Raw genomic sequence first — 18,720 nt, 5'->3', positions numbered from 1 at the left:
ACACACACACACACACACACACACACACACTCTGTCTCTCTCATTCCCTTTTTCCCTACTTTTTTTTTTCTCTCTCCCCCTCCCCTTCCTCTCTTTTCCTCTCTTCCCCCTTTTTCTTCCTCTCTCCCTGTCTTTGTCTGTCCTCTGTGTCTATCTGTGTCTCTCTCCCTTTTTCCTTCCTTTCCCTCTGTGTCTCTATCTTTCTCTCTCTCACCCTCTTTCCTTCTTCTCTCCCTGTCTCTTTCACCCTCTTTCCTTCCTTTCTCCCTCTCTATCTCTCTGTCTCTCTCCCGTCCTTTCTTTCCCCTTTCTCTCTCTCCATCTCTCTGTCTGTCAATCCGTCTGTCTCTCTCTCTCTCTCTCTCTGTGTCTCCCTCCTCTTTTCTTCCTCTCTCTCTCTGTCTCTCTGATTCTAAATATCACTGAGGATCAGATTAAGTCCAGCCCCAAACACACATAATGCTAATGGATATAAAGAGAGAGATATGTAAATCACCCTCCTAGACTGGGAGAAGCAACCATAAATAAGCATTCCTGTGTTTATAAGGAATTCCTGTGTTTATACCTGGATGTGTAAGCCTGCTATTCTTCAAGTTTTCCTGATCCAAGAAAGTATCTAACCCAAGGGGAACTGGAGGAGATGCTAGAAAAAGTCCTAAGACCCATGTTCTATATACCCAGCTAGGGACCTTAAAGTTCTGTGACATGGGGAACTACAACTTCCTCATTTATTTAAAAGAAAAAAAAAAGATGGTAGTAACTGATGTTCTTAACTCTAAAACTTTTCATTCTATGATCATTCTAATCACAAAGCACTTGAAAAGAAACCAATAAATCACAATCAAAAATCATTTATTAAGCAGTGCCAGGAGCTGTTTCTAGGTATTAAGACATAAAAAGTGAAACAGGGCTTGTTTTAAAGAAAGGCATTGGGAGAGGATGGGGAGATAGGTCACATTTAGATATAAATGAACTTTTGGAAAACAGTGCTAAGGTATAGGTATACAAATTAGAAAAGTAATTCCTGCTCTCTAGGATCTTACCTTACTTAAAGAGAGAAACAGTGGTAGCCAAGGAAGTGTTTTGGTTTGGAAAGTTACATCGAGGGCAAATGGTGCCATAGGAGAATAAATAACAAAATCTTTTTCAATGTCTGACAATGCTTGATATGAAAGATGAACATGGGTGCAGTGGGCTAATGAGCCCTGTGAAAGAAGCACTCACTAGTCCAAACATCATGAGCCCGAAAGTGGGAATTCCAGAAAGGGATAGGGAGGATGAGGGGAGGAAGCACAAGAAACTGAGGAGACATCAGGAGAGTCTTCATTGAGGAGATGCTCCTTGAGGTGAGATTTCACAGGAACTAGACACACAAAGATGCTAAAATGAAGAAGGAAGGATCTATTCCAAGAATGGAAGGTAGGCTGGGCAAAGGTTGAGGGGGAGGTATGTGCACCAAGAACTCAAATATATAGTGCCAACAACTGACTCTACTAACAAACCCAACAGGAAAATTGGATAAAAAGACAGGGCCATTGTAATGGGCTGAGGTTTAAGTTAATGCACTGAGGTCCCAAATATGTGAGGCTAAATAGTAATTGGGCTATACTCTATTAATATACATGATTGGATAAAGAATGGCCCCCACCCACTCTCTGTGCAAGTCCTGATGTGTTGTATAGGAAATGACGATTTTGGGGGTGGAGGCAGAGAGACAGGAAGAGAAGCTGGGAGAGATTGGCCTGGGTTCCATACTCCCAGCTGCTAGTCTTGTGGCTTCTGGTCTAGCTAGCTTCTTGACTCAGCTGCACACATTGCTATTGCCGATTCCCTTCCACCTTCGATCTTTCTTCACTGAGAATAAAGACTGACGATTTTCCCCTAACCTGAATTCCTGACTCCGGCTGATTTTAAAATACGCGGTTTTCACAGGTCATAGGTTTAGAACTGAAAAGAATACTAGGGATGATCTAATCTAACCCTCTTTTTTTAGAGATCAAAAAGAAGAAGCAAAAATGATCACATAGGACCAGGATTTGAATGTACATCTTCTGAATAGGGATCTATCACCCTCCTCTCTCCCCCAAGGAGGTCAGGAGAGTGAGTAAAAAAGTTATTTCAAATGCCAGGATCCCCCTAGAAAACATCACCAGAGTCTTCTAAGTAAGATTAAGGCAAGGTCCACTGTTATGCATGTCTTTGTACATCTCTTGCTCAACTTATTATGCATGTTGTAGAGCTATAATTAGCATACAGTGAATGAGGATGGAGAGGGGTATTTCCTCCCCAAGGCCATCAAGCCTTCCTCCGAATCTTACCTACTTGTGTCTCACCAGACATTAACTTATGACACTATGTAGTGTAAATAGACCCACTGGCCACCAGCCCTAGAGTCCCAATATTGTAGCTCCCTTCTACTAGAGTCTACCTCCCCTAAAACTCCTGAAATACTAAATGTTAAAGTTAAAAAAAAAAAAGTGGCATATTAAATAATCAACAAGAATCTTTATTAAATGAGTGTTTGCTACAGGCAAGCACTGTACCAAGTATCAGGGTTCCAGAGAAAGTCAAAAAACCTATCTAATCCTGCAGGAATTCACATCCTAACAGGGAGAAACAACATATAAACAACTACTATTATACAAGATGTATATGGTGGGAAGGGGAAGTAGTCTCAGAGGAAAGGCTCTATCAGTGAGGACTGGGCAATACCCCCAGCAAAAGGTGAGACTTGATCAGAGGAAGGGGAGGAAGCCAGGGAAGTCAAGAGGTAAGGATGAGGAAGGGGAGCAGTCCAGGCATGGATGGGGAGGGGGCAGAGAATTTAAAAATGCAAAGAAGATAGGACTGTTGTAGCTGCATTGGAAAGTATAAGGAGGCTCAAAAGGAAGGAAAGAGCCAGTTTGTGCCCGGCTTTAAAAACCAAACAGTATTTCAATGAAGAGCAGTTTGACAGAACTGGATGTTTTAAACCCAAAGAAAAGATGCAAGAAAAAAATCTGACAGCTCCATTTGACGATCTGAAGCGCTGTAATGTTGCAATGAAACATGTGAAAACCAAAATTTTTCTCTACTTTGACCTAAAAGTAAGAGTAATAAAGAAACTGGTATAAATGAATATATTCTATATTGTGACATTTTATTTACATTATATTAATATTATATCATATTATTATATAATTAATTCTTAAGGAAGAATTTTATTACAATTATAGTTGTTCAAAGATGAAATACAGTGTCTTGTATGAGCTCATCCCTAGAAGTGTTCAAGCAAAAGCTGGAAGATGACATATCAACGACTAAGAACAGTAAAAGTCCAATATTCTTTCACCTACAGAAGTCAAGAGATTTACCATTCCTTAGTTATGTGTCTTTAGCCAAGTCATTTACCTCTATAGGCCTCAGTTTCTCCATTTGTAAAATGGAAAGGGAAATAGATATTGGGCATAATTATCTGTAGAGACCTTCCTATTCTAATATTCAATATTCTAAAATTCTATATTGTGAATCCTATATTGAGTAAAAAAATTAGACTAAGTAATTTCCTTCTAATTGAAGAAATCTATCATTTCATAAAATAACAGTCTATCACATTATCCTTTGTTTCTGTATAACTATCTATTTAACTGAGAATCAATGAAGGAGCAGGAAAAAAAAAGAAACCTTCTCAGATACAAGCACTTTCTGAAATCTTCCTACCCAAATAAATGAAGAAAATGTTCAGAGCACGGAGTTCTAATTCCACAGTAACAATCTTCAACTGAAACTCTTATGAGACACTAAACAAGCAAGTTTCTCCCTCTGCAATTACAGAATTTTCCTGAATTAGATCCACCAGTGAGACAACTTAGTAGGTTCTAATTTGTAGCTTGATAATGCTCAAATTCTAAACAGGTTCATCTTTAGTCTCAATCTCTTTTCTTTTCATACTTCTCTTTCTGTAGAAAAGCAGCTGATATTAAAAAAATAATAATAATAATACCTCCTAATTTTTAGGCTGTTTTTCCCACACACACAAAGAATATCTTAAGTGATCCCCGATCAGCAAGTAAGGCTTAATTTTGATTTTTTTTCCCCTAGTGGTAATGATGGATTTAAGATTCAGAGCTGGAAAGAATCTTGGAGGTCATCATATAGTCCAACACTTCATTTTACAGATGAGGATTTGAAACTTTCAAACTTGTCCAAAGTGATTAGAAAATTGGTCTTTGTATTCCACATCCCAACACTGTATCACATTGTTCTCTGTTCTCTGTCCTGTTCAGATCAACTTAGATGGAGGCAGCTCGGTCATAAATGACTTTAGAATCAGAGACCCCATTCCACTCTATCAATAAGCATAACTAACTATGTATGAACCAGGAACCATGCTAAATCCTGGGGATACAAAGAAAAGCAAAATCCAGTTCACTCTCGATGAGCATTCTAATGGGGGAGGCAACATGTAGGTAAACAGTTACACAATGAGATACATATAGAGATACATATAGAATAATGCAAGGGAGTCTGGCAGCTGAGAAGACTAGAAAAGGTCTCATTCAGAAGGTGGTATTTTAGTTGACTCTTGGCTACCAAGAGACAAAGGCAAAAGGGAGGAAGGAGACCATTGAAAGCACAGAATAATACATAGATCAATGCAAACACAGCTCCATGTACAAGAAGCAACAAGAAGACTAGTCTGGATGAATCAGAAGAAACCAAAGGGAGGAACATGTTTGAATGCTGCAATGCTAAGAAAGGGCTAACTGGAGAAAAGCTTTGATTGCTCAACAGAGAACTTTGTATTTCATGATCCTCAGAGTAATAAGGGGCCAGTGAAGTTTACCAAGTGGATGGACCTGAGGAGAAACATGATCAGGCTGAGAGAATCTCAGCTCTTTTACATGGTTTCAAGACCTTCGTTTCCTCATCTGCAAAATTAAGTTCTTCTAAAGTAATCTTTAAGGTCTTTTGCACCTCTAAAAATATAGTATTAGTATTGTATACAACCACGGCAGTAAATCAATCTAATTTACCTCCCCAAGAATCCCGCCCTGGATTTTTTTGTTCCCATAATATTCTAAGCAAAGGAGTCAAGTGATTTGCTACCCAATTAAAATACTATAGCCTAACTGTATGCTCTTGGGAACCCCCCCCCCAAAAAAAAAAAAGATTTGTGAAACAAATCAATTGCAATAAATTATGGTGAGCTCTCTTCCAGCAAAGAGACCAGAGAACCACGTGAAAAGAAAACGATCCAGCAGCCAAGCAAAGAAATTCTTTCAAGGACATCCAAAATTCACAGACCAGAAAGGACTGCTGGTGATGTTTTATTATTTTTTTCCTACAACACCCTCTTCTTCTTCATCTGTTTGAGATTTGCTTTGTAGCAAGTGGGCGATTTCTTTGATATGGGGGAAGACTTGGTAAATCTCTTTATTGCTGTCCTGCAATTTACAATCTGAGGGAGACTGTCAAGAGCTTAGAAGGTCACAAAGCACTATGTCAGAGAAAGGACTGGAATCCAGGACTTACTGGCACTCTTTGACCCATCATTATTAGAATTAACAGTAGCTCATCTTTCCAGAGAACTTCTCAGACTATTAAGTTCTTTCCCTATATCTCAAGGAAAACATAAAGGAGAGAAAAGGACCCACATGTGCAAAAATGTTTGTAGTAGCTCTTTTTGTGGCAGCAAAGAATTGGAAAATGAGTAGATGCCTATCAATTAGGAAATCACTAAACAAATTGTGGTATATGAAGGTAATGGAATATTATTGTTCTATAAAAACTAATGAACAAACTGATTTTAGAAAGATCTGGAAAGATTTACATGAACTGATAGTGAACAAAACAAGTAGAACCAGGAAAACATTGTACACCATAAAAGAAAGAAGGTACAATGACCAATGACCAACTACGAAAGCCCTGGTTCTTCTCAGTAGTTCAGTGATGCAAAGCAATCCCAATAGACTTTGGATGGAAAATGTCATCTGCATCCAGAAAAAAACTAAGAAGACTGAATGTAAGTCAATATATGTCATGTTCACTTCTTTTTTTTTTTTTTTAATCATTCCCATGGTGATTTTCTTCTCCCAACATGATTCATAAAGCAATGTGTGTTTTAAAAAAATTAAATAATTAATTTTTAAAAAGTTTTCCTCACAACTACCTCATGAAACAGATAATACTTGTTGTATTATTATTATTCTCACTTTTATGAGGAATTAGAAATTCAGAGGTGAAGTAAACTTTCCAATGAGTGAAGGAAATGAGTGAACAAGGGAGGGAGGAAGGAAGGAAGGAAAGAAGCAAAGAAAGAAGGAAGGAAGGAAGGAAGGAAGGAAGGAAGGAAGGAAGGAAGGAAGGAAGGAAGGAAGGAAAGAAGGAAGAAAGGAAGGGAGGGAGGGAGAAAGAAACAAAGAAACAAAGAAAAAGAGAGAGAAACAAACAAAGAAAACAAATACAGGGTTAACTATTTGCCACTTTTTCTAACAAAGAGGAAAATAGTCAAATATTTGCAACAATGGTACAGCTTGAGAAACCTGGCAAAAGAACAAGTAGTGGGTGGGGCTGCATGGAAAGCTGTCAAAGAGGGAAGTGGCAGGGAGGGGGGAGACTCAAGAAAATACAAGATATCTAACTGGAAAAGAACTTGGGATATCATATATAACCAAATTCCTTTAAATTTCTAATTGATATATTTTGTTTTTACAAAACTTTTATATTCAAATATATTTCTCCCCCCTTCCTCTACCACATAAGTTATTTTTTATAACACCTAGGAAAATTAGAAAATGGGAATGGGGACAAGGAAAGAAACTTAACAAAACCAACCAAATATTAGTCCAACAACATATGCTATATTTTATCTCTGCAAAGAAGTGGAGGAGGCTTATTTTCTCAACGTTTCTTGAGAGCCAAGCTTCTTGTCATTCTAACTACACAAACTTCTTCATTATGTGACGGAGAAAACCAAGATTTTAAAAAGTCAAATGAATTGGCCTGCCCAATGTCACAGAGGTGTTAAATAGTATAGTCATAATTTGAACCCAAATCATCCACTTCAAATGCATTGTTCTTTCCACAGTCCACTTTTTTTCTTCTCTCCTTTCAAGAAACACACTATTTATTCATAAGAAAGCAATAGGAACCAGAAGATCTGCTGAAGCAAATGTACAAGACACTGCAGGTGAGGAGAATGAGTGAGCCCACAGGGTGAAAGGGATGAGAATTAATGCCAACCTTCTGGGATTCTAAATTACTGGGACTGCAGATTCAAGAGGGAAGATTCATTCATTGTACATACTCTTACCTGCCTCTCCAAGCTTAACCTCAGATTGTTTTTTCTTTTCTTTTTTCTTTTTTTTTTTTTTTTTGCTGCCTCCATTATGTACAAAATTGCCCTCATCATTTCACTATATTTCAGTAGTTTAAGAAAAAAAAAATGCACACAAAGCCTTTAATTCATTCTGGCTCGCCTAAGATGGTGCCTAGTAATGCAGATGACTGTTTTCCCAGACAATAGCTACCTGTGTGTCTGGCTGTCTCAGACAAGTCTGTATCAAAATGCTGGCAGGAATTCCTGCAATTGACTAGACAAATGGCAGTTGATCAAAGGAACAATAAACTTGTAAAACAGGTGATTTGATTATTTGTTTTTCTGAAGGGTGAAAGCAAAGATGTCCTTAGTGTTTGTATACAAAAAAAAAAAAAAAATGTGTTAAGCTCTCTCAAAAAGAAATTGAACTAGAAATTCCTAAAGCCAATCTCAAAATTAGTGATTAGTCTGATTTGTCTCCACTTTGTACCGACTAAAAGGATATGGTAATCAGGTCCATTATAACATGGATAATTATCATTTTAATTTTTAATATATTTTAAATGTTTCCATTAAGTTTTAAAGATTATTTAAAAGATTTTCAACTAATTTCTTTTCTTTACTAGGACTGAGAGCAAACAAGAAAACCTACACCATTGGGTGTTCCAAAAACTCTAGTTCAGGTCAAGTTATAAAAGCTTAAACTTTTCCTAAGAATTTTGCAAAACCCTGTATTTAAAGCTGGAAGAAGCCTTGAAAAGTCATTTAAGCACAATGCCTTTTTTTTTTTTTTTTTTTTTTTAATTTCACAGCTCAGGAATTTGTAGCTCAGAAGGGAAGTAACTTGCCCATATTTATACAACTAACCAAAGACAGAGCCAGGTTTTGAACCCAAGTCTGCAGACCGTAGTGCTAGTTTTCTATGTTAACTATCACACTGCCTTCTTTAAAATAAGCCCTGACAAAACTGATGATGAATGTTTCAAGGCACACAACATTTTGGCACAGAACAGTTTAATGATTATCTTGCCATACAGGATTTTTCTCCCCTAGTACCTATGCCAGGGCAGGATTTTTATTTCCCTGCCCCAACCCCCTTCTCTCCCAACAATACCCACCAATCAGATAAAGTATAATACTTATCAGAGACCTAATCACTGGTTTATCTGGGTAAAGTTATAGTCATTACATAATATTAAACAAATAAAGAGCTTTAAATGGTTACACAATACAGTCCTGCAGCTAACATAAACAAAAAGAAGCATTTACTGTCTGGATCTATCAAGAATCTGAATGGCTTCCAGTACCTTGTAGTCAAGAGGGCCAGTCAGTTCTCAGCAAACCCCCTTGGATTCAGATTTGGACTTGAGTGGTCAAGGATCTCAAGGAAAATGGCTCGGTTCTGAAGGAATAGAAAAGTGAATGATAATTAAAATGTTATTGCAAGGCCCAAAGTTTCATTCCAATCCAGTAGCTTTCCAAGTTAAGAAAAAACTGGAAAGAGGAGAGAATCTAATTTAACAAGTTATGAGCAGGAACAACCATAGGCACTAGTACAGCAGTGGTTGACTACTCAACCTAGTTTCTTGACTCAATTCCGATATTTCATCTCATCATCCATCCTTAGTTCTAAAATAATGCAAAAACTTGGTTAGATGTTTTTTAATTAATAAAATTCCAATTTCAATTAATCAACTAAGCTCAGAGACCTCATTATATATTATTTAGTTAATAAACTGGAGAAATGGCCTTTATCATAGTAGGTACTCATTTCTGCATATATTAAATACCTACATTTCCCAAGATTAAATATTAAAGTTACCGAATATATAATTCACTAACAGTAAAATCAATAATAATACATAGATAATTATTTATAGGATTTTAGCTGTGAAAACACTCCTAGCCATTTACTTCAAATCTATAAAACAGTGGCTGACTTCTGAAAATAGTCTCAAACTATATTGATTTCACTGGAGTTGAGATAACAAATCAAGTCTCTTCCAAAGGTAAAAGTTACAATAATTTCAAGGAGAAAAATAATTCTAAAAGTAATGGAAAGCATTTCTTCTACTTTTCTCAAACCATGACCCTTAACATTTTCTCCCCATTTCACTCTTCCAAAATTTATCTTGATGTTTCTACATCAAAAAAGTTACATTCTCCAAAGAAAAATGTTTTCCCTCATTCTCACTCATCCATTTCCTTAGTTTCTCCCCAATTCTCCATATTAACTCTTTTCTCAGTTTTCTCAAAAATTAATAGCTGCAATAACCACATAAATCCTTGACATTCCAATTTGGCTCTTAAAGAGAGGTAACAGTAACAATAGTGTCTGTCAGAAGAACTTTTGAAACAAGTGATACATGAACCTGTTTCTGTAGGAGTCAATACCAATAGATTGCCTAGGATCCATTTTCCATATAGATGCCTCAAAACTACTTATCTGTTGGGCACAGAGATTCACATATTCCTGATTTCAACCCAAGAATTTAGCTTGAATCACACTTGTAGCCCCAGTTCCATAAAGGCAGTTTCACCAAAGGGTACCTAAAGCTCTTCCAAGTCATGAGAGAACATGATAAATCGGTGGTTAAGACAAAAATAAGTGACTTTACTTATCAAAATGTCAATAAAGAGGAAAAACAAAGACATTCCTTCCTGACAGGATTCCATTTTTGTTTTAAACAGTGCGTTTCTTGCAAAATGATATTCAATAATGGTACAACAAATGACACACAATAACAGCCACCAGGATAGGTCATGAGATTTACATAGTTCAAACCCCTCGATTTATAGCTGTGAAAACTGGCCATTTACAAAAGGCCCTAGATTGCTTATGAGAATCTGACCCTGTCCATCAGTCTAATCCAAGTCTTGGCCCACCTGCAAGAAGTACCAGAAACCACACCTCTACTGCTCCAGTAGCTTTCTCCTTCTCATTAATTTCCTCCTCCTCAGTAATTTCCTTCTCCACAGCTTCTCTTCCATCCCCTCCCAGGTTAACCTGGTTAAAAAAGCTCTGTCTACTGGGATTTGTTAATCAAGATGGCATAGTATTATTACAATTTCATCTTGATTATCAACTCTTACCAATTAGAAGCATAAAAGAATCGCACCAAGGGAACTACAAAAAATCCAAGTCTCTGGGAAGAAACCAAGGTTCTAAATATAGACATTGCCCTCTAATCTAAAAAGGAGCATGAAAGGAGAAAAGAAAAAATACAGACATCTGAAACAAGATTTTAACTAGAAGGCACTCAACTCTTTTTCCACATGGAATGGTTCATTGTTTCAAAAGCAGCTAGGCGGCAAAACAGGAAAAAAAAAATACTGAAACTGGGGATACACAATAGGGAAAGTGCCAAGGTTGGAGTCAAGAAGACCAAAGTTTAAATACTGCCTTGGATCCTTCCTAATTGTGTGGCTCTGAGCAAGTCACTTTACCGCTGTCTGCCTCAATTTCCCCAGCTCTAAAATGGAGATACAAGGATTGTTATAAGGATCAAATGAGATAATAATTGTAAATTGCTTAGCATGGTGTCTGATACAAAGTAAATATGTTTAAGGGTTAGCTATTTATTATTAATTATTATTGATGCTGTTCAGTCATTCCCATCTCTTCATGATCCTGTGTACCATTAGCACACCATTACTGTCCATGGGAGTTATCTTGGCAAGGAAACTGGAGGTGTTTACCATAGATTAAGGAAAACAGAGATTAAATGATTTGCCAAGGATCACACTGCTAATAAACATTTGAAGTCGAATCTGAATTCATATCTTCCTAATTTCAAACTCAGCGCTCTCTCCACTGCCTTTAATCACTATTTTTATTTCCAGAATTCAAATACTATATCATTGTGGATGAAAGTTATTTAACAGCTTTCAGTCTCAGCTTCCCCACTTATAAAACAAGGGATAAAAAGAGTATCTCCTCTATAGGATTGTTTTGAGGGTCAACACAGATAATAAAGTACCTGGCAACCCTCAGAGTGCTAGCTATTATTAACTTACATTTTATGCTATGGAGAGGTTGGGATCTACACTGATGGAGATCACAGCTCCATCTGAGGATACTTAGCATATTAAAAAAATTTTTTAAAAGATGGAACTTGAAAGAGAGGGAAACACTGGTTTAACTTTTAGGAGAATAAAAGCAACATTTTAAAGTCTCTAGTGCTTAGATCACTCACACAATTAGTCCATATTAAAGAGACAATCAGTGCATGCAATTCCAAATCTCCACATCTTAAAATCTAAAAAACAGAAATATAACATAGGGTATCTCTACAAAACAATGCAACAAATGTTTTAACAAATATCAAGAGAGGAACCCAGTTCCTTTTAATTTTATTGTTGTAAGAACTCCCAGATAAAGAACTCCCTTTTCTTCCACTAGGAGAAGTTGGCTGGGAGTACTGAGATTTTAAGCGACATACCCAAGATCACACTGCCACTAAATGTTGAGAAGTAACATTTAAAAACAAGATCTTCCTGGATCTGAGCCAAATATACCAGAATTTATATATCATACATCCAAAGGAGTGTTCTTAAAAGTGAAAATTAACACTTTTATGGAGTTTATGGGGTGGTGGAGAAAGTGAATGTAGATACTCATTTCCAGTTTAAAAGTCACAAGAGAAAGAAAATTCAAGGCAATCAGACATTTTTTCTGTGGCATCGGAACAAATTAAAAACTACAACCTATAAATGGAGAAAACAGGAAAAGGACAGAGTTTCTAATCTTCCCAAAAAACAGATGGCCTCAAAAAAGACACTTTGGAGTAATATGGTATAATCATCACTCAAAAATAAAGATTACCCTTGTATTTTTGTCCAACCACTCAGATTAGATAAACTAATATATACTAGATATATAGTAAAGTTGGCAAAGAGCCTTCCAGTTAATTTCAACTGATCAAATCTTAAGGAGCATTATAAATCCACAGACTCATTGATTGAGTTATGAAAAAAAAAATCACTATACAGCTAAAATAAAAAGCATCCTATCCCTTGAGGATTCTCTAAAGTATTGCTATGTTGGTTGTGGAGGGTATTGTGTTTGGTACAGGGTATTGAACACCAGCTTGTCAGCCACCAGCCAAATCATCTAATATCCCTGAATTAGGAGTTCCTCATGAATTAAATGAAGGAAACGAAATACATGATTTCTGCCAGCCCTTTTAGTTATAGGGTCCATGATTTCAATTTCTGCCCATACTTTAGCAAGAAATATTTCCTGTTACAGGAAAAGGAGGCATGAGAAACAATGAGCTAAGACAAACACATCTATGATGACCAGAAAGATGGGACTAGGAGGTGAGACAGTTACACCTCATTGGCAAGATTATGGGACACTAGTTTACTCCTAAGGCAACACCAAAACTTAAGGCTAACACAAAAACTTGTGTACTTGCTAAAAACAGTATTCCGTTGGGAACTGAGATTTTAAAAGTAATATAGTTTTTGTTGAGGTTTTTTTTTTGTGAATGAAAAAATTGCACATAGTTTAAAATGGACTTTTCATAGTCGATTAAACTGGATACATTCTTGCATAAGAAATGAGCTTTGCTTAGATTTTTTTTTTTTTTTTAAATATACTGCTTGCCTTTTCTTTCAGTCAATGCTACATCCAGAAGACTCAGGTAACTAAGTAGGGTCCTTGATTACATCAAAAGATAAAATTCTTCAAATAATAAACTACAGCCTTTTCTGAATTTATGTTGTATTTATGTTTACAGGCTAATTTTAAGTACTGAACATTCATGTTCCAGCCAGTTCTCTACATCCCTACTTTCACCCTAAGGGCCATCATGACAATGAAAGGTGGGTAGAATAACTACTGATGGAAGTACCCTTATACTCATAATGTTGTGTGAGGCTTGATAATGGATTAACAGATACATCCCAAGGGCTATTACTGTGTATAATTGTGTTCCAGAGGATACTTTACTCTAGCGCATTAGACAAGTCATTTCTGTACAAGAAAAGAATCTTACTACAAATGGTTTCTAGCATATTATGTTGTTAGAATAGCAAGACTCTGGGTCTGACACAAGCATATAAGGGATTTTTTCCCCATACTTCTCCTGGGTCAAGTAACTCAGTTACCTTCCAACAGAGAAAAATAAAGGAGGCTTGCATCTGTTAAATTTTAAATGATCTAGGTCACACTCTTTGGTATCAAAGCGGCCAATAACAAAATAAATAATTTCAGCTCTATCTTATAGGTTAAGAAGTCAAAGTACCCATCTCAAAAGGCTGTTCCTATAAAAGAAAGATGTCTAGATTTTATTTATGGTCCATTTTCTCTCTCCCTATACAAACGTAAAGTTTTAAAATTGGTGTAGTCTGTCTTCTTCTGTTTCAACACACTAATACAATTTCCCTTAAACCAGAGGGGCTCAAGATTGCCATTTGGGGACAAGGAGAGAGTTTCCATCTCAATTTTCCTCCTTCTTATGAACAGCAGTGAACTGATTAATAGGGGCATATAAAGTTTAAACTCTTAATACATTCCAAGGAAGCAAAGAAAAAAGGAGGAAGCAGCCTTATATGGTACAATATATAAGGAAAAATCCTCATAAACTACATACTTCCCTTTTTCAATTTATAACTAAATAGAAAGAGGGAGACAGAGAGAGACAGAGATAAGAAAAGAAAGAGGACGGGTGGAAAGAGTGAGGTGGAGTAGAGGACAGGGGAGAGACAAAGACAGAGACACAGAGACACAGAAAGTGGCATTTTTAAACCAGTCGTTCTTATGACTTCACTTAATAATAAGGGAGGGGATGTTTGGTTCCCTTTCCTTCCCACCAGTAGGTTTAATGACAGTCCTATCCAGTATGTCACAGTGACTGAAATACGTAATGTGCTCAAAAAATAAAGCTGAGGAAAATCCAATGATTTATTTTATGTGTTTAGTTCAAAACTGTTGCCCAAGTAAAATCAGCTATTAGATTTAAACCAGACTGGATACTAACCAAGGCTTTCAACTTAAAGACAAATAAGTAAATGCTTCAGTGAATCAAGAGCAGTTCACTCAGTTCTGGTATAAGCCTATTAAAATGCAGGGTTAGGCTCAAAGTACCAAGTGTTAAATATTGCACCACCAGCCAATAAATTATGCAAAAATCTTGTCAAAAGGGTCTCACAGCATAGCTCCTTTGTCCATTAAGACTCTGGGAGTCTAATTTTTTAGCTCCAGTTATAAGAAAGAAATTGTATTTACCGTCTGACTTTCTTACATGCTACTCTGAAATGGGAAAGGCCATTCGTGAAGTTGCAAGAAATAAAAAAATGTAACATCAGCATACACTCAAGGAAGTTGATTTAAATAAACATCTGAACTTAATGCTGATTACTTGAAGGAATAATGCAAATATTTACTTCTCATAAGAAGATGAGATTGCATGTTGCTCTAACAGGCTACAAAATCGATCTATCTGGATTATTCAGTGAACATGTGAGTTCCCAGTCGGGGATGCAAGTATGCAAACTTCATTCTAAAGGGGCACATAATAGAGCCCAAGTTTTCCACAGACAGATGGAGGGTTCCTAGCAAACTGGCAACTTAAACAACCTCGAAAATAAACTAAAATGCATTCTCCCAAACACTCTCTTTTTTCCCCCTGCAGCTAGAGTTGGACAGAATATACAGGAAGTGGGTTGTTCTTTAATTACGCCAACTTTGAAATCAGCAAATACACTTTATCAGTTATGCAAACTAAGAATTTTACAGGTCTAAGATGAAGGAAAAAGTACAATAGACTTCTTTGTTCAAGTCAGGATATGGTTTCTATAGGTTGTAAATATTCAGGGGCCTGCTTGAGCATCAGTAACAAGTCTTCATAAAAAAAAAAAAATCAAGTTGCCTCCTTCCAATTTCCAAATGATTTAATTATAACATCATACCTCACTACATCCTGACTCCCTGTAATTTGGTGTTTCAGAAAGATTTTGTTTCCCTATTCAGTATCACTCATCTTCCTATGTTTAGTTTGCTGGGGGCTTTTTTTTCTCCTCCCCCCCTCAACCTGTCTTTATAATTCACCCCCCTTTAATCCTGGGATTAGCCTGGTTACCATTCTCTTTCAAGTACTCAAAATACAACTGGGACATCAAGTCCAATAAGCCCCCAGTTTAATTTTTTTTTTTTGAACAGAGAAAAAAGTAGCCTTCTAGAATTACTACTGGTAAGATTTAAATATGTTTAGTCTTACTTTAATAACTTTTTTTTAAAAGGAGACTTCCTTTTCAAAAAGATTTTTTTTAAAACCATTTTCACTGGCCACAATTTCCACTACTTCTTACCAGATATTTTTCTCATTTGAAAGGTGAGCAGTGATTTTACTCAAATGAAGGGCGAAAAAAAATCCCTTACATGGCAATGTCAGGCTCAAAGTTTTGTTGCCATACTAACAACATATGTTCCTAGTACAACAAATCAAAACATTTTAAATGGTACCACTGCAGACATAGAGTTCCCAACTGCTGAATCAGCATTTTCAGTTCCGAAGTTTCAAGCAGTTTTAAAACAGCAATAAAGAAAAATGGGACCTAGAATGCATATTTATTTGCATTCTACTTTTTTTTATTTGCAAGCATACTTCTTGCCAGAGTTGGAGTTTCTTCGGGGGGGATGGATTGTTTGGCACCTCTTCCATAACGTTTGGAACCGAGTTTGTAATAAAAATAAGACTTTAAAAATACGTTGTAGGAAAAAAAAATACGCTGAAGGAAGAAGTAACTCATTATTTATTGCTAAACTTCGGCCTTCATTCGAATTTCTAACATATCTTGATGGTGGAAAAGTCACTTGTGGCTCCTCCAAGTTTAAGTTTAAAAAAAAAAAAAAGTTTGGTCAGCCGATCTCCTCCCTCTCAAAATCTACTTGCGATTTGCATACTTGCCGGCGAGCTCCAGCAGCCGTCAGCAGACCTAACTGGGAGAGAGAAGCAGGGGGTTTGGAGACGCAATTATCGAAGGCAGTGAGTTGCATCAGAAATTTCCTTCCCGAAAACAGTCACACTCTAATCCTGCCCCCACAGTTAGCAGTTAAAAGAGTAATCGAGCCACATCTTCGTATTTTACCTGCTCCGGCTCTTAAGTGCAATTAAACTTCTTGAAAAGCTGTCCGGGGAAGATGGAGGGGGATGGGGAAGGAGAAGGCGGGGAGTGAGAGGGTTCTAAACTTCTTGAGCTTCCTTCCAAGAACTCAATTAAATACTAACACACAAACACACACACACACACACACACACACACACACACACACACAGTCCACCTCCTCCCCCCGCGCATACATACACGTGTGTCATACACACGCACTCGGTTCGGATACACAGCGGTCAGGAAAACAAATACAGATGCAAGAGTGTCACCTCCTTCCCTTCCCCCCCACCGCCTCCCCCCACGCCTGCACATAGACAGCTATGTAAAACACACAAGCACGCGGTACGGAATAGACAGCGGCCAAGACAATAACTACAGAGGCAGAGACGAGCCCCGTTTCTTTCCCCCCCACCCCGCCACCGAGGAACGGAATCCCACTTCTCGGGAGGCGAACAGAAAGGGAGGGAAGAGGCCAATTACACCCCAGAGGCACCCCCCCTCAAGCTTCCTTTCTCCAGAGCTCCCGGTGCCTCCCAGCCCCGGCAAATCTTAACCGCCCGGATGCCCCCATCCGCTTTTTTCTTCCTTTCCCCCCTCTTCTGGGGAGAAAATAGGGGTGCCTCAGTTCTGACAAGCCAGTGGAAGAATGCGAGCAGGCTCAACACTTCCCCCAAGGGGTCAAGAGAGGAGTAGTGAACAACGCGCTAGGGAAACTCGGCCGGGAGGCTAGCGGCCGCTGAGCGGGCCATGCCCCGGCCGACTCGCAGCCCGGCCCGGCCCAGCCAAGCGGGGCTGAGGACCAAGTTAGCCTCAAGGTTGGCCCCCTGGGGGTCCGAAGCGCAATCGGCACCTACACCGCGCGTCACCGCGGCTCGGGAGGCAGCCCCCAGCCCCATCTGCATCCCCGGCCCCGTGTTTGGCCGGGGGTGTGTTGTGGGGGGGGGTTTCTCTGCGCCCCTCTCCCCGCCCCCCGCGCCGGCTCCGCGGACAAACGGGAGGCGCAGGGGGTGGCGAGGTTTCTGCCAGCCTCCGGACCGGGCCAGGTTAGGGGCCAGATTGGAACGGAAAGGGGCACAGAAAACAACTTTTCCTGCATTCGCCCCTCTACACACACAACATCAGCACCCCAACCCAGCAAGGGAAAAGGACCGGCGGGTCCCAGGGGTCCCCCGGGGAGCTTGGCAATCGCTTCTCCGGATAGTCAACCTCCTTCCTCACCACCCCTGTTCCCCCACCTCCCCCCCCCCCCCCGAAAAAAAAAAAAAAACTTCTGCAAGCTAGGTGATCTGGATGAGTTCGAGGAAGGCGGATCTACCCCGAAGGGCCGGGAGCCGCTAGGAACTCCTGTTCACTCTCAGGGTGTGCATGCCTACATGCATGCATGCATGCCTACCTGCTGCTGGTGGTGCTATATGCTGCTGCCTCCTTCCTCTTCCTCCGCGGGGCCGCCCCTGGGCCCCCTCCCCGCTCACAGCTGGCTCCGGGAGTCCCTTAGCCGGAGCTTTCGCTCGAGAGTCGGGAAGCGAGCTGCACTGGTTCCAGGCAGGAGAAAGAGGGGGAGAAAGGGGGGGGGGAGGGGACGAGGCTGGCACTTTCGGAGCGGGAAGACAGGACTGGGTACTCCCGTAGTTGCCCAGTCGGTCCACAGAAGATTCGCACGCCCGTGCACGTAGTCGGCCGCAAAAGGATTTTCAAGAAAACTTCTTGTGGCTTCGCCTTCACAATCGCCTCTGCCGCCGGTCGAGTCTCCCCCTTTCTGCTCTCTCTCTTTCTCCCTCTTTCTCTTTCTCTCCTCCTCCCGCTGCTAGAGTTCCTGGGGATAGGGCGGCTGCCGCCGCCGTCGCCGCCGCTGCTGCTACCGCCACCGCTACCGCCACCGCCACCGCCTGCGATTCTCCACCTCAGAAGATCGGCTCTGGGGCTCTCACTGTGAGAAGCTCAGCTGACTCTCCTGCCCAAGATCCATCACCCCCTTCCCGGGCTCCCTCACTTCCCCCACCCCCTTTAATGGGCTTTAAACCCAGCCGGCCCCGCCTTCCTCTCCTCCGCCCCCTCCTCCCTGTCCCTCCTTCCCCTCCTCCTCTTCCAACTCCTTCTCCGCCACCTCCTCCGGCTGCTGCTGCCGCTGCTTGCTGCTGCTGCTGTTGTTGCTGCTGCTGCTGCTGCTGCTGCCGCCGCCGCCGCCGCCGCTGCTGCAATGACCAGCACAGTGGGCCCCCTGCAGCCACCGCTGTTGTCTGGAGCCCCAGGGATCTGTCTGGATGGGGATTCGGAGAGACCAAAAGGCAGAGGGGAAGTCTGGT

General features: G+C 39.8%; 1 protein-coding gene across 5 annotated transcripts in view; it reads right to left on the bottom strand.

The window, feature by feature from the left end:
* Window positions 1-18,384, bottom strand: part of GRB10 (growth factor receptor bound protein 10) — a 263,879-nt gene extending 245,495 nt beyond the window's left edge. For 2 of the 5 annotated variants that reach the window (XM_031957203.1, XM_031957205.1), the window contains exons 1-2: window positions 17,811-18,384; window positions 8,608-8,702 (exon numbers count right to left, since the gene is read on the bottom strand). The gene's annotated coding sequence lies outside the window, so the exon portion shown is untranslated. The remainder of the gene's footprint in view (window positions 1-8,607; window positions 8,703-17,810) is intronic. The other 3 variants (XM_031957204.1, XM_031957206.1, XM_031957208.1) reach the window with 2 other exon arrangements.
* Between the last annotated feature and the right edge of the window lie 336 nt (window positions 18,385-18,720).

Source organism: Sarcophilus harrisii, chromosome 1, assembly GCF_902635505.1.
Source record: "Sarcophilus harrisii chromosome 1, mSarHar1.11, whole genome shotgun sequence".
Lineage (NCBI taxonomy): Eukaryota > Metazoa > Chordata > Mammalia > Dasyuromorphia > Dasyuridae > Sarcophilus > Sarcophilus harrisii.
This window is presented reverse-complemented; position numbering and strand designations above follow the sequence as displayed.